Consider the following 15517-nt stretch of genomic DNA (forward strand, 5'->3'; position numbering starts at 1 on the left):
TTTTTGTTAAAACAGCCGGTGTTTTTTCGGGACGCGTAATGGTGGCGTTTTGAAAGTTGGCATAATTAAAAAGCGGCGTGCGCGACCGGAGGAGCGTGACCTACGCGGAATTACGCAGGCACGGCGTCGTTTATACGTATAATAGGCTCTTACGAAAAACGTATAACGCGAAACAGTTCGTGACTTGCCGAGCGTGCAAAAGAGTCGCGTTTCGTTTGCGGAGCTTTTGTCCGGGACACTTCATAAATTTGCGTTTGGGACACCGCGCGCGCGTGTGTACATGCGGGCGCGCGTAGCCGTTGGTTATTTAGATTAATTATTCTGGTTGCGGTTGTCAAAGCTGGGAGAATTATAAAAGCCACCGATTTATATCGCGGGTTGAATCTACGTTTTGCAAAAACGCATTCATACTCAAAGAACCGTGAAGCGAGCAGAAAAATGTAAGTATGTTTTTTTTTTAATATTCATCGCCGCTCCAACGTCGGGACATCGGGTCAGAGTAATGAACAAATACTAAAAGTTATCTCTTCAACAATGTAGAGGCGCTCATTGTCGCCCGCAATGAATAAAAATAAGTCGCAAACTTATAGTCGACCAAACTGGCAGGAGACCAAAATTACAGGTCCTTGTCATAGTTTCATACGAACCTCTCTTTGTCACGGACGTGGAGTTTCCTTTTGTAAAAATTGACCGTACACGGAGAGACCGATATGGTCACCACATGTCTAATTAGGGTTGGCACAACCCCAATAAATAGTAATATTTGGGACAGCTATATCCGTGCTTGTCATACCCATAAGTAGTGGGGACAACCACATGCGCCTTGTGCAGCAAACTTAGTGAACGTTGCAACACAAGACGGAGACCCTGTAATCAGAGACTGGCCATAAGAGTTCGTGAAATTCGTGCGTGTGAGATAGCCCACATTTCTCTCTTACTCGCAGGCACTTGACGAACTCTTATGGACAGTCTCTGATTACAGGATCTCTAACGCAAAACAATGTAGATGCCCCCCCCTATTTATATGGCAACATTTTAATTTTAGTTATTCTTGCCTTGGCCGGTCTTACCGTGTACCGAACGTGCGCACTGAGTGCACACTAGCGCGAGCAATCGAATTCGCTACTATGTCTCTTGCCAGTTTGGTCGACTATAAGTTTGCGTCTTATTTTTACCTCTACGAAATGGCCAATTTCGAGATAAAGGGGCTCTCCCGCTGTCTTGCGCTCCGATATCAATTGGCACCGTCTCGACTGTAGGTGTAGGTACACCGTGTTCATCATCGCTGCATACCTTATGGATATCCGCGTAACAGAATAACACGTAGGGACAATATATCGCGTGTTAAATCACCGCGAGTGCAGTCAGAGCGGGCTCGAATCGGGCGACGTAGGTACACACACGTGGGCTGCATTTCCGTCTCGGGGCAGAACGAGATCGAGATTTATCGTAGTCTACGTGGCGGAGCCGGCTAGAATTAATGCAGCGTCCCTCCCTCTCCAACCCCTCCGAGTCATTCTCCGCGGCCGAGGTACTTTATTCTTCGCGCCCGTCCGCCCGCGTTTTTTTCCCCCCGTCCGCCGTGCGTGCGTTCGATCGCCGTGCCAATGATTTAGCGTCGTTACGCAAGCGATTCTGCGATAACGGCCGCCGCGCTCGCGTGTAATACCGGCTGCCAATTGCTCGCAGCCTGAAAACGCCGTCGCGACGAACGTGGGATATTAAATCTCGACGTGGCCGTAACTTTATTACTTCGATACTTTGTTGCCGCGTCGGGGAGAAAAATACCGGGCACCGAACGGAGCGACTCGGTCGACTTTGAAACGCGGACGGTAGTGGAAAAAAAAGAGAGAAAAATTAAAATCCTTAAACTCTTTAAACCATTTACCATTGCAGATTGGTACTGCGGTACGTAACGCAAATAATGTAAACAGCACTGGAAAATTGAAATTAATTGCGAGATCGTTGCCAATCGAGATCGCACCGAAAGTGTCGGATTCAGACCCACGCGGAAAGAAAAGTGTAGCTACCGTAGCTGAAACCTGCATGTGGCACTTGGATTTCAGTAAAATATGCCCGAGTCGAAATTTTGGTACTATTTTGACACTTTTAAGGATAATTTGCACCTACTTAGCTGATCTATACACCCACACAGACCAGCAATGACCTACTTTGATGACATTATATTTTTTTACTCCTCCCTTGAATCTTTAATTCTAAAAATTTACTTTTCTACTTTAATGCTACATTGGCAAAAGTAGAAATTTCCGACACTATCAGTTTTTAAGTAGGAGTAAATTTGGTACTTGCAGTTCGACCTCTTTTACTGTCTTAGGTCCTACTGTATAATAGAATTGAAGGTTTAACGTAGGGCCAAAATTGCGACTCGGGTGAACAGCTACAATAATATTTAGGTACGACAACTAAATATTTTGCTACTGCGCCTATTGTATTAGGTGCGACAGCAAACCGTTTGCTGTGGCTTAAGAAATTTATACAATAATTATGGCAGCAGAATATTTTTAGCAAACCATGACTGGCTACGATAACGAAGTTTCTTTTTCCTTTCAGTACAAGAGTTCACGGTGTTATCGCGTTCCTGTAAACGCACGTAACGGCTGCTCGCGCGTGTAATTCATCGCCGATGCGTCACCACTTTCAAAGAAGAGTACGGCTCTTCTTTGCTAATGGAGTCATGGAGATTGACGTCCAAATGGCAATCGGCGATATTTCATTTCGATGATTCAGCCGCCGTGGAATTCGCCGGCCACGGGGTGGCAAAGCGATATACACATTGGGTGCACGAGGCTGCGCGTACATAGACACGTACACAGGGCGTCATTAATGTCTACCCATCTGAAGTTGCACGCGAATCGAGGTATGTACACGAGGAACATAGACTGATACAAATAGACTGCGCGTCCCGTGAGAAGAATTGAAGACTACATTAAAGTGAGAGAGAGAGCAGCCTGCGTGAGTGTGTCTTTGTCTAATATGCGTTGTTTTCTCCTCAATCTTAGCAAAGAGCGAAAGAGAAAGCATCACTCACGCGATATCTGTATCCTTCAGCGTAGTCTTCAGCACGCCCTAACTTACAGTTAGAAAGCAGTATCTCCCAAATTGTTAGCTTCACGAATTCGCGCACATGTAAACACATTTCTATATTTTGCACATACATACGTGGAAAATGTGTACGTGTTCCACATGTGTCTTATCTTATTTTATCATTATCATATCCCAGCAAGGGCTAACGTCCAAACTAATGTCCCAAAAAGTGCCCAGTAATCTGTACACCGCAGTGCCCTCGGCGGTTCACCCCCTCGGATACTACAACCCCGGTTATCGGATTTCACATCAAACATCAGCAGAGCAAACATCTGGCACGACAATGAGCGTCAAGCTTTTATTACCGCCGAATATATCACTTTTATATTCAAGATTGCTGCCTGTCTCTTGAGTAAAATGACCTCGCGTGCTTGTTAAATGAATGTACGGCAAATACCCCCGAAAACAAAGATTGAGAAACGTAGCGCGGCCAAGGAATGCGTATACGAGCGCGCGGTGATATTGTAGGAAAATATCAACATCGCGAGTAAAGTAGACCGTTGCTAACACCGGTAGTTGATAGCCATAAATCTTGGGGCTTTCGCAACGGACGGATTCGGAGCGACGTGATAACATCGGCACGGCGTACGTGCGTCTGTGTGCGCGGGAGAAGAAGATGCACCGTTTACCGCCGGCGCGCCCGCTCTCTTGGCCGATCTCTTGGCAAGCGCGGAGTCGAGCGTTTACACCGGCGCGAAAGAATGCGAGGCCGAGGAAAGATCGTCCCGTATGCGCCAGCGAGGAAGGTGAGGCCAATCTCGTCAGTCAGCTGAGCAAAGATTGACATCACCGCCGCGTGCCGGAGCGCTGATTCACGCGCGTTTATTCGGGAAGAAAGTGCTCGCGAGACCCGAGACAGGGAGATGGGATTTGAGTAGCCCCGAGACGCGGCAGTCCGTAGGTCCGTCGGTCTGTCAATTAAAATACCAGTCCGCTGCGGATTACGTCGGCTGCTGGCCCGAGCGTACGAGAGAGCGTGGCTCTTGTGTATTTGCGTAGCCGATTAGTGTCTATAGGCGCGCGAGAGCGCGGGCGAGCGGGACGAGACGCGCGTCGAGTCATCGGTGAATTTTGGCGCCGACGATTGTTTACGAATGTCGGCTGGCCATCGCGGACCATGTAACGACGAATCTCCCGGACATGGTACGCGCGTGAGAGAAATACCGTGAGAGTTTGTTTACCCATGTTAAATATAAACGCCAAATACAAATTTGTAATACGCGCGGCTGCCAATTGTTGTCGACGAACCGCCGACTTGGCGACTCCCAAGTCGCGAGATTCAAATGCGAAATCGATCAGCGAGAGATCCGCACCCGCGTCGAGATATCGAACGTTGCCCCTTTCACTTTTGCAACCTCCGACAAGCCGCTCCTCACCGGCGATACGTAATCGCGAGCGGCAGTATTTTCAACCGCGGGTATTAAATACAAATTAAACGTGATGCGCGAAGGTCTGAGGAAAGTCGTCGCGGACGCCGCGAAGCAAATGGTGTCGTCGTTCCCGTGATTTACGCTTAATTCGTACGATATATCATCGCGCACGGGTGCGTTCGCATGCGTTCGCGCTCGGCAGGTGCACGGGCGAACGCGCGGCGCGAAATCTTGCGCTTGTAAATGTCACTTACTCGCACGGCGAGCGAGTAGATAAACGAGTTGTTTCCACGTGCGAAGGTATGCGGGAAAACACAATAAATACTTGGCGCCAATAAATTTTAGCGTCGTTAGCGCCTTGATGCGCTGGAATGTTTGGAGATCGCGGCTCATATTTTCGCGCGAGCAAATTTGAAGAAGCGCCGTTCCTTAAATCACTTTGCAAGCAGCGCAATAAACCTCGCACGTCGATATCAATAACGTCGCGTTATCCAAATAAACGCTCTATTTATAGGCCTCGCGAGTCTTTATACTCCGCCCGCGTTTATCTCCGAGCGACAAGACGGCGCATAAATTTCAATTCGCCCTTTTAATTTACTTACGAGCCGCCCCTCTGCCTATTACACAGCGTATTCCATTCGAACGTCGGAGTTTAAATACTCGACGTGTATCAGCGCGACGTGAAAGAAGAGGGAAAATTAGGACGACAGATTTAATCTCGTATTTCCAACGTTGCACGGCTCGAATTAATTCGCTACGCGATACGCGACGATGAGAAGCGCCCTTTCCCCCGTTTTTTTTTTCGCTAACCTTTACCGACGATTAAACTAAAATTCAATTTTCTGTTCTTTGCGGACGCAATTAATCGGAGAGATAACAAGGTTCCGTGACCTTTCTGTATTTTTGAGCCGCGGACGCCACCACGTTTTCAGGTTGAAAATAGATAGAAGATAACCACGATTACAGTAAAATATTGCTTACAATCGGGATCCTCTCGCGAGCGTATTTCCGAACATCCGAATACACGGATTAAGGGCAATCTGGATTATCGGCACAACCAATAAACGTACAATCGATTATCGGGCCGCTCGGTATTTACAAGCGCCCCTAGCCGTATTAGCCTTTAAAGCGTGGCGTTATAACATAATAGCGCGCAGCAATCGATATGAAAAAGAAAAATCGATATCGATACGCGCATCGGTCTCGTCGATCTCACCTTAAGTCATCGAGTATCGCGTTGCTTGTTACCTCATGAACGGTAAATGAAAACGCTCCATCTCCGAGATTTCATTGCGCGTACGCGTTAATGATTAATTTAATGCATTAAAGCGTTGAAACACAGAAGTGAATTGGCCCGAGATGAGAGTACAAGCGAAATTTAATAAAATGCAAGCCGATCATACATTATATATATTTCATGATTAAACACAATAAATAATATATAACGCGAGTAACGAACAGTATATTTAACGTTCACAAAATCCCTTGATTAAGCGGCAGGATTTGTTATTTATATACAGTGACTCTGTTTACACGTCAATGTGGGATATAATGCGGAATATTTCTCTACGAGCAACGGAATGCGCGCACGTATGCGCCTGGTACTTGATCGCGAGTCATTTCAATTCGACAAACCTTATCTTCCGCTTTCCGTGGACGTCTCCATTTCACCGTCGCGGAACAGTGTGTGAACTTCGCCACCTGTCAGCAGAAATAACCGACGACAGTCGCTGGCGCCCGAGAGGGTCCTCGTCTTCGAGAATTCGTGGATCGTCACCGACAGCTGCGAAGTCTTTGATTTCGCGCTTCCCAAGACGAGCCACGCGACTCGCTCGCGTCACGTTCAAGTCGAGGGTTAAACTGCTGGCCAAAGTCATGTACAGTCTTATTCATTAATGCCTGGACCTCGGTTTTACTAGGATTCACATTGTCGTAATCTTTATTTCCCATCTATGAGTTTCAGGCTGTAGTTGACACAGCCTGAAATTCAGTGATTTGTGTAGATGAGAAAAATGATGGTCCAGGCACTGATGAATAAGACCGTACACCAATGCCTACTAATGCCCAGTGAGCATTACTTAATCTTATTATCTGATTTTATCTTTATAATGGCCAAACTAGTGTCGAAAAAATGTGTAGTAATGGCCAGTAATGCCGCAAATCTGTACACCACAGTGCCCTCAGCGGTTTACCCTTCGGTTCAAGTAGTCCTACCACGAGATAGGAAATTGAAGCGATTATAGCTTCGCGGCCAGCTCGTAGCTTACGTGCACCGCAAAATAAATTTCATCACTTTAAGCGAAATGTCTTTTAGAGACGCGGCTGAGATTCGATTCGGTCAGTACCGCGGGTATTGGAATGGTTCGAGTTTCGCGAAGGATGCGGGCCGCGCGAACGATCGGCACCGTTTGTCTTTAGTGAGAAGCACTGCGACGGTTGAAAGTATTTCGGCGAGTTTGGCTATTTGAAGGCGGCGAAGACCCGCAGGTGCAAATCTTTGGGACTGATCCTACAGCCGAGAATCCCGACGAGTTCCGACGAGGCAGCGTAAGCTACTTCGTTACTTGATCTTATCCGCTTCACTCGGCTAATTTTAGTGAGATTTGTCGTTTTATTAACGCTCCTGAATTTCGAGTGCGTAATATTTGGTCGCATGAACGAGTATTATTTCCCTTCATCCGAGAGCTGTGTCGTAATCTTCGACTCTTAAATGTTCACTAACCGAGTTGTGCCAGAAATACAACTGCGCACGATTCCCAATCTCATCTCGGGCAAATAGGCTTCAACAAACCTCGTTCGCGATGGTTGTCCCCGTTCTATTTTAATCGCGCCAACCTGTTCGATCGCTATATCTCATCGCGGCCGGGCGCCTCGAACGATCTAGTTCTACTCCGTAAATTAACTCTTAGGCAAAGAACAAACCTGGATCATCAATATTGCACGGCACATCGATCAGCGCAATTACCGACGAAACAATGTCCCCCGCGGACAGCGCACTCGGGAGAGCCTGATTCGCGGGGGCACTCGCGAATCGACCCAAGTAAAAAAAGAACCGCTCCAACAAAGAAATAAACAAAAATCGGCTTACTGGATCTATTTATATCTTATATCAATGGCGAAGGCTACCTGTTCGATTGGAACTCGTCCTCTCGATAGCTGAACGCGAATCAAATGTTGCGGAATCCTAACCGTCGACACAATTCCGTCGACGTAGCTCGCGACGTATTTTCTCCGTGAAAAATGACGCTTGAAACGTAAACGATAAATCATCTCAATGTCACTCCACTTGATTCTCGCCGCCAATCCGCGGGCTGTGCTCTCGCGTTGAAATAAAGACGTCGGGTTTGCGTAAAAGCGATACGATAAGTAAATAAGCATCCGTACGGAGGAGAACGTGGTCGCGCGATAAAAAACAAGCCGGGTCCCGGCCGCGCTCGATCGTTCATAAATCAACTTATCGCGCGCCGCGCAGCTTCCGTTCGCGCGAGACAACCTGTCGCGCTCGAGCGCACTTGCACCCGCGGTGCGTGCGCTACCGGTGCGCGCGCGCCGCGTCGGCGGGCGTCGATCGCGATCGGATTTCGCCATGCGTGCGCTACCGCGCGCGAGAGAACGCGCGCTCTCTCACGACTCGTGCGTTACCACGAACGTATTAGCGAGGCGATGAATGAACGAGTGGGCGCGCGCGCGCGCGCGCGAGAAATTGAATGGACGGGCCCTGAGACTCGCGAGCGTATTTCGGCGAGTGCGTCACGCAGCCCCGGCAACGCACGAGGAATGCGCGATGTGCACCGCCTGCAGAAACAAAATCCACGATCGCTGCATCCGGTACGGCTCGTTCGCCCCCGCCCGCCCACCCGCGGTCGTACGCGGGCTTAAATTGGCACGCAAACTCGACTCTGAATGTGTAATAACGCGATCTCGGTCCGTTCAAGATTACGGTCTTCTGCGGGTCGCCTTGATATCGTTGAAACTAAACGCTCCTCTCTTTGCTCGCCGATAACAACAGATTACGTGACACGCGTTCGATTGGCTATCCGTGATGCATGTCACTAACTTTCAATCAGCACGGTGATATAATGGCGTAAATTTGCAGAGCGTGTAGTTACACGTTCCGCACATTTATCGATAATGGAGAAACTGTCGCGCGATACGCGTTTTATTTCCCGATGAGCGATAATTCAAAAAACGGCACTTTACCTTACCCTCTTAAATTCACGTCGCAGCGAGCTATAAAGACAAAAGACGTGAAGAAAAAATGCATGTTCCAACAAGTTTCAAAATAATCTTGGAAACTCGTAGAAAAGTAATGTTGAAGAAAATCGATTTCTATCGCCAAGTAATTTGTCACTTCAAGTGTCTTGCGCGTTCAAGAATATTTCATATAAAAAATGTATTTAATTGTAAAAGAATCCACAGCCATTATAAAAATACCGTGATTCGATTACGTTGGCATTTCATAAACTTCATGTCTTATTTGGAAATGTATATCGCGCCGGTATATTCCACTCAGCTTTTTGCACTGATACAACTATTTCGATGTCGAAAACCTCACTCTTTTCCAGCCAGTCCCTTTTTAGCGCTTCGAAATCCCTTGATACCATCGAAATTCGCATCCCGCAAGCTTCTGTAACCCCTTGGAACTCACTTCGCAGAAAAGTGTGCATAGAATAGTGCTACGTTCGTGAAACAGTACGATCGTTTCTCGCGCGCTTTATTCGCTTTTCCGCTTGCTCCCCGTCGCCTCGTTTTTTCGTTTGCCAACTGCTACCTGTATCGCAGCTACGCCGCGCACAGGTCTCTCCTTTATTTTCATTTGCACGTAGCTAAACCGAATTACCTCGGAAACGAGCGCCGTGAAAACGACTGCACGTCGCGTACACGTACAATTAACGAGGCGAATTTGAAGGGGGTTGAATTTGGAAAAAGGTGACCGGCGTTTGCGTCGCGATCAAATCCGTTTTTGTCTATTAGTCGATGAATCGTGTGACATTTTGTTGCTAGGCGACTGCTTGGCGGGTCTACAATTTCATTTTTATACAAAAAATTCTCAAATCTATTCAACAATTTCAAAACTGTTCATCAACCGAGTATTGAAACCAATCATTTGGACGAAAGTTACGAATAGGTTCTTTGTACTTCATTCCTTGAGCAGGTTTCACGGATGCGCGGAAATTGCGATTACAGGAATTTTCTTTCGCACGGCAGGCGTCGTTAAAAATCACATGAAAGAAAATTCGCGTGTAAAACTAGCACCACACTATGCGCAATTCGTGACTCGTGATTCGCAGAAATTCGTTGGACATTCGTTATCACTGTTCGTGATTTGCAGCTTATCGTTCGTATTAACTTCCGCGACTTTTACTTTAATTAGTCAAGTTTCAATATTATTAAAAATCCGCTCGGCTAGCGAATCGACGAATTTTTTTCCTCCACACTATCCACGAATCGCGCATAGTGTGGCGCTAACTTAAGGATTGTAAGCCTCGATCGACTGAAATCAACTCCGCGGAATCCTTACGCGTGGCGAGTGTCGCTCGACGAGGAACGAAATAACACAGCAATTGGATCACAATGTAGCTGATTGATAAACAACGATCCACCTGGGGGACCACTCAACGCGGAAAACAAAAAAAGGGGGATGAAAGCCAAAGTTGGAGTTTCGGCTGGCGGTTTGGATTCTATCTGACGCAGCGCGTGCGTCAGACGTCAAGTTCGACGGGCGCGATATTTCGATGTTTACGGAATGAATGGACTATACGCGAAGCGGACAGGTTTATCGGCTAAAAACAAGTGTAAAACAAACATCGGATTGCGCGACGCTTGCTTCGGCAACGATTGCTCGACGTTGATCAACCATACCGCGTCGATATTTGCGTTAGGTGGGCTTTTGTTAATCTATATCGACTGTGACGTTGCACCTCTCCAGGGGAAAATAACGTCAATGAATCTTTTACGTGAGAAAATAATTATTACATGACGGAAATTTGACGGGCGAGTATAAGATTAGCCTCTCTCTCTCAAAATGTACACTCGTATACTCCTGCTATTACTCAACGTGACTAGCGCGAGAAATGCTACAATCTGACGGTATAATACCACGCATAAATTGCGATGCACATACGATTCTAAGACCTGATGTATGCGTCTGCGTGGGGGAGCGCTTGCGCGGAAACAATTAAATCGCAAAGAAATAGAAAACCAACTTGTAAAAGTCGATCGCGCGCGTACAAAGGCCGAGTTTCTCGCAAATCACTACGAGCACGCGCGAGCACTTGCCTAAATTAATAGTACCATAGCGTAGTAAAAATTCATGGGTCGACCTTACGACCTTCTCGTGGAAGGGTTCGTCGCGCCTTTTAGGAGCGTTCCACGCTCCGCCGCGTTTGCATACGGCGACGCGAAACGAATGAGCACGGTTCTCATTCGGGCGAGAAAATAAAGTGGCAGTCTGCCAGAGCGGCGCAATTCGCTCTTGCGCTCGCAAGAATTCAATTTTCACACTCTCAATACGCAGATTTCTACAATGCTCTGTGCGTAGGCCGCCCACCCGAAACGATTCTCTCGTCGCGGCTCTCCGTCGAAATGTCCGGAGAAATCAAACTGTCGCAATTCGAATTCGAATTAAGCTTAATAACGAAAAAAAAAATGCTAAAGCGATTGAAACGCGTGTATGTGTGCGTGACAATTGCAGTTTACCATCCAACGCTGAAATCTCATTTATTACAAATATTTTACGAGATAATTGACAACTGATGTTAATATCGCAGTAATGTCGATTGTAGAAGTAGGTGTAGAAATTATATTTGGGTTTTGTATTTTACATTGCAAATTAGTGGCATTTCTGTCATTAGCAATTTATTCTAATGATAAATCCACGTAATTATACTCATCATTGTTATAAACGTCACGAAGTAATGCTATTTTATATATTTTGCACGCAATGAAATAATAGTTTATGATAATAAATCGTTTTCATTAGAAATTTCAGTTTAACAATAATCAAGCTTTTTAGTCGACATTAATCGGCCAGTGTTTTAATACAGAAAATTTATTGCGAAAAATATTACCTCAGCCAGGGTTTGAAGCTGGACTTTCCTGCGCTCTAGGCGTCTCACCAAGTCGGTCATTGAGGCATGTGGTAATATTTGTCGCAATAACAGTATAAAGATGATATCTTCGCGTCTATTCGAGTGGTCGAATTGGTGAGACGCCCGCCTAGAGAGTAGGCAAGTCCAGCTTCAAACCCTGGCTGAGGTAATATTTTTCGCAATAAATTTTCTGTATTAAGACACTGGCCGGTTAATGTCGAGCTAAAAAAACTAAAAAGCTTGATTATTGTTATTTATTACTGGCAACTTAAAGAGACTTCTATGTTTGAATTTCAATTTAATACAAATTGACGTAGTTTAATATAAATTTGTTGTCGGCGACTCTCGAGTTCAAGTTCAACTCTGATTCCTACACGGAGAGAATTTTCTCTAAAAACTTGCCCTGAAAATCATGTAATCGTGGGGCAACACGGCATTTCAAAGTTTTTCAAATTTTACTAGTAAACTGTGTACTAACAATAAGTATAATTACTAGTAGAATGTATGGTAAAAGTTAAAAAATCTCCTACAAAATTCTTTGAAATGCCACGTTGTCTCACGATTACATGATTTCCAGGATAAATTTTAAGAGAAAATTCTCTCCGTGTAGATATAAGAGATTGAGAATTAAAGATTATGGAGAAAAGAATGAGTTAAACCGTTGACAGACTCTCGAGATTATTATTCTACGATATATTTAATTGCTATTACAACAGAAATATTAATTTATAATTCATAAATTAAGAAACTAGGTTCTTCAGTAAACTGCGAGAAGATGAACTTTCTATCGATTCAGAAAATGATTCTATATGCGCGAATGGTTTTCCGCGAACAATTCAATATAAAATTAAGCCACTTCTTCAAATTGTCCACGTTTATAATAAGAAAAGATGAAACCTTTGCACACATGAATATATGGAAATCTTTAAATCGATAGTTCTATCTTCGCGATTTTTTCCCCGAGTTTTTTCTGTAAAAAAATTTCTGTAAAAAAACTCTCCTCCCGAGACACACCCCTATCGTTTATTTGGATACGTTCGTCGATACTTTCCCACACATCGCCTTGCATACAGTATGTGACAGTGCGATCTGAACGCGGGAATGAACTTGATATTTCGCGACGGTGATTCCGATAGAAAAATTGACGTAGCCCGGTTTTGATGTTCCTTGCGCGCGATGTAGTCCACAAAGGGCAACATCATTAATGAATGGCTGAACGATAAAATTTTCGGATAAAATAGGGCGAAACTCATCCAATTCTTCCCTCCCGATTGTTTAATTCATCATTTCGCGTTTAAAGCTGTTTGCATCTAACTCCGAATAAAATTATAGATTCGAAGTGCACTAGCATTTCGCATTGCGTTATTGGATTGGCGATTCAGTCGAGGTAATTATCACGTACCGCGAAGTTTGTTAAAAGCCGATAAGGGGATAATAATAGCCCCGGCTCAAATTTGCGCGGACTCGCTTAGGCAACCGGGTCATTCCGCAGTCCAGTCCTTACGGCACTTTAAAGACTGAAAGTTCTATGCAGAAGAGCATATATATCGAGCTTGTATAGGTCTCCATTCTTATTCCGTCGAGATTGCCGGCCGTCCGTCCCCTTCGTCCTCCCCTCATGCAAGAGTGCCGTGGAGTCACGCGATAAGAGCATCGAGGCGCTTAATCGCCCACGGGATCTAAAGCTTCGGTAATTGGTAAAAGAATTCGAATTGCCTCGCGCTTGCGGCGGAACGTTGCGCAATCTGGTTTGAAGCCAGCCTTCGGAGGATAAGTGTATGAGTGTGGCGCGGACGTGCGTATAAATCACGAGGTGTGTCGTAATCGGTCCGCGACGTTGCAATTAAAAATAGAATGCGCATATAACGCATATAAGCGAGCGGCTTTAACGCGCCCATCGAAAGTGTGTCCAGTACGTTAAAAATATACTCCGTGTCGCTGCCGTGCGTCCGAATAAAAATAGCCGGGCGAGACTTGAACACGGATTGAATTTTATTTTGTGGAAAGGGGCCGCGGTGATAAACGGACAACTGTTCGCTAATGCGGTGAAATCATTAGAGCTTCAGTATTTGTTTCCGTGGCACAGTTATGGCGAAGTTGTTATAAATTTCCGATTCCAAGTTTCAGCGATCTCACTTCAGTTAACTCAACTAGCAACATTGTCCTGTTATTACAATATTTTATACATTTAACTTTATACATATTTAACATCGATGGTCAATCGTGCAACTAACCATCGTAAAAAGACTGCTTACAGTCTACAACTTGTAATTAGAAATGGCTTTATATAATGAAAAATTTATTACATTAAACTTTCATAAAATAATTTTGCAAGAAATCGGGGCAATGAGAAGTTCTTTGAAAATCGACTTTCTTTTCGATCGCAAAGTGTAAAAATAATATAAAAATAATCTCTATCTAAAGTATTACCAAGACCCGAATAAAAACCTTGATAAAAATTGCCCTCGATAACGCAAATTCATTTGTGCTATTCGTGAGTTCGGTTACACATTTTCAAGTCTTCATGGCAAGCAAATACGCTGCGAATTATATTAATCCATTCGAGAAATACTAGTCACAGCATGCAAGGATGAAAATAGAGAGGTTGGAAATAAGTATGCAAGAATGAATGGGTTACGAACATATTTTAAACCAAGTTCACTTCTTGGCTGTAAGCTGAAGTTAATAAATAATTATTATTATTATTAATCCAGTCGAGATTCACAAACGTTGCTGCTCTAAAGGAAATTTTAGAAATTGACAACTATTAAAAATCCATTAACTACCGAGACATGTATGACATTATGAATTTGCTGCCACAGACTCGTGAACTCATTTTGTTTCGGCATAAATTAATTTTTTTAATCAATATTAGATTGTACTTGAAAAGGACCCGATAAAGAGATCGAAACGTTGTGAATTAAATAAAGATCACTTTTTTGCCAGTCTGGTCGACTTTTTATAAAATGTCCCCTTTGTTTAATTACCACTGGCGACAATAAGCCTCACACAATTTTGTTAATCCATTTTATTACGCGAATCGCGATAGCAGTTATCGCGCATTATCTCAAACCGAAACATCTGACAAACTCGTTAACTCCAGTTGCGCACGACCTAGACATATAATTACTATTACTGGTTAGATTATTAAGCATGATTTAACGTAAGCCTTAACAAGTTTCAACGATAGCAGCGTTCGACCGTCTGAAACTTATTTTCCGCTCGTCTTCTTGCATTCGCAATAGCCTTTTCTTTTCAACGTTAAATAAAAGGCGATCAAATTATCGTCTAACTCTTAAATGTTTTAGGAACTTGTAATTTTTTCCTAATTTATATGCGAGTGTTGCTACTGCACGTCATGCGACATATCGTATATTATTTTCTATTTTTGTATTCAAGCTCGATTCGCAAAAATGCAAGTATTCGAAATCGACGTTAATCTATGCTTATGCAGTACACGGTTATCCAATATGTTATAGATCGTTACACGTTCCGTCGTAACTTTTTTTCATAAAAAATCGTGTCACACTTTTTTCTAGGCACGATACAACTTTTTCATGTTCGCTTCTCTGTTCCTTCTGGAAGTGACATTACGCTGCAGATCGGACAGCCGCGAGCAAATTTTATTTCTGCTTACGAATTTCTGTTTTATTTTCGGTCCGTCGACGAGCCATCAGCGGACGGGATCCACCTCTTTCTTCTTTCTTCTCTTTTTTTCATTATTTTTTTTTTCTCCAAGCGCACAACACGTATTTCAGACGCGATGACGCGATTGATTTAATTAAAAAATCACGTCGCCGGGCTAATGTCATCGGAAATCGATGATCGCGATTGCGCGGAGCGCTTGAAAAATTATACCCCCCCTCCCTCCCTCTCTCTCTCTCTCTCTCTCTCTCCCCCTTCTCTCTTTTTCTCCTCTACTTTACGAGCTTTACATTTTTCTGCTTTAAT

At 44.5% G+C, this 15517-nt stretch overlaps 1 protein-coding gene across 9 annotated transcripts in view; it reads right to left on the reverse strand.

The window, feature by feature from the left end:
* The window catches only part of LOC105561998 (cysteine-rich motor neuron 1 protein-like), a 273339-nt gene that overhangs the window by 101425 nt on the left and 156397 nt on the right, over window positions 1-15517 (reverse strand). The window lies entirely within an intron of this gene.

This window comes from Vollenhovia emeryi, unplaced genomic scaffold (genome assembly GCF_000949405.1).
Source record: "Vollenhovia emeryi isolate VEMERY1.0 unplaced genomic scaffold, V.emery_V1.0 DF939197.1, whole genome shotgun sequence".
Taxonomy (NCBI): domain Eukaryota; kingdom Metazoa; phylum Arthropoda; class Insecta; order Hymenoptera; family Formicidae; genus Vollenhovia; species Vollenhovia emeryi.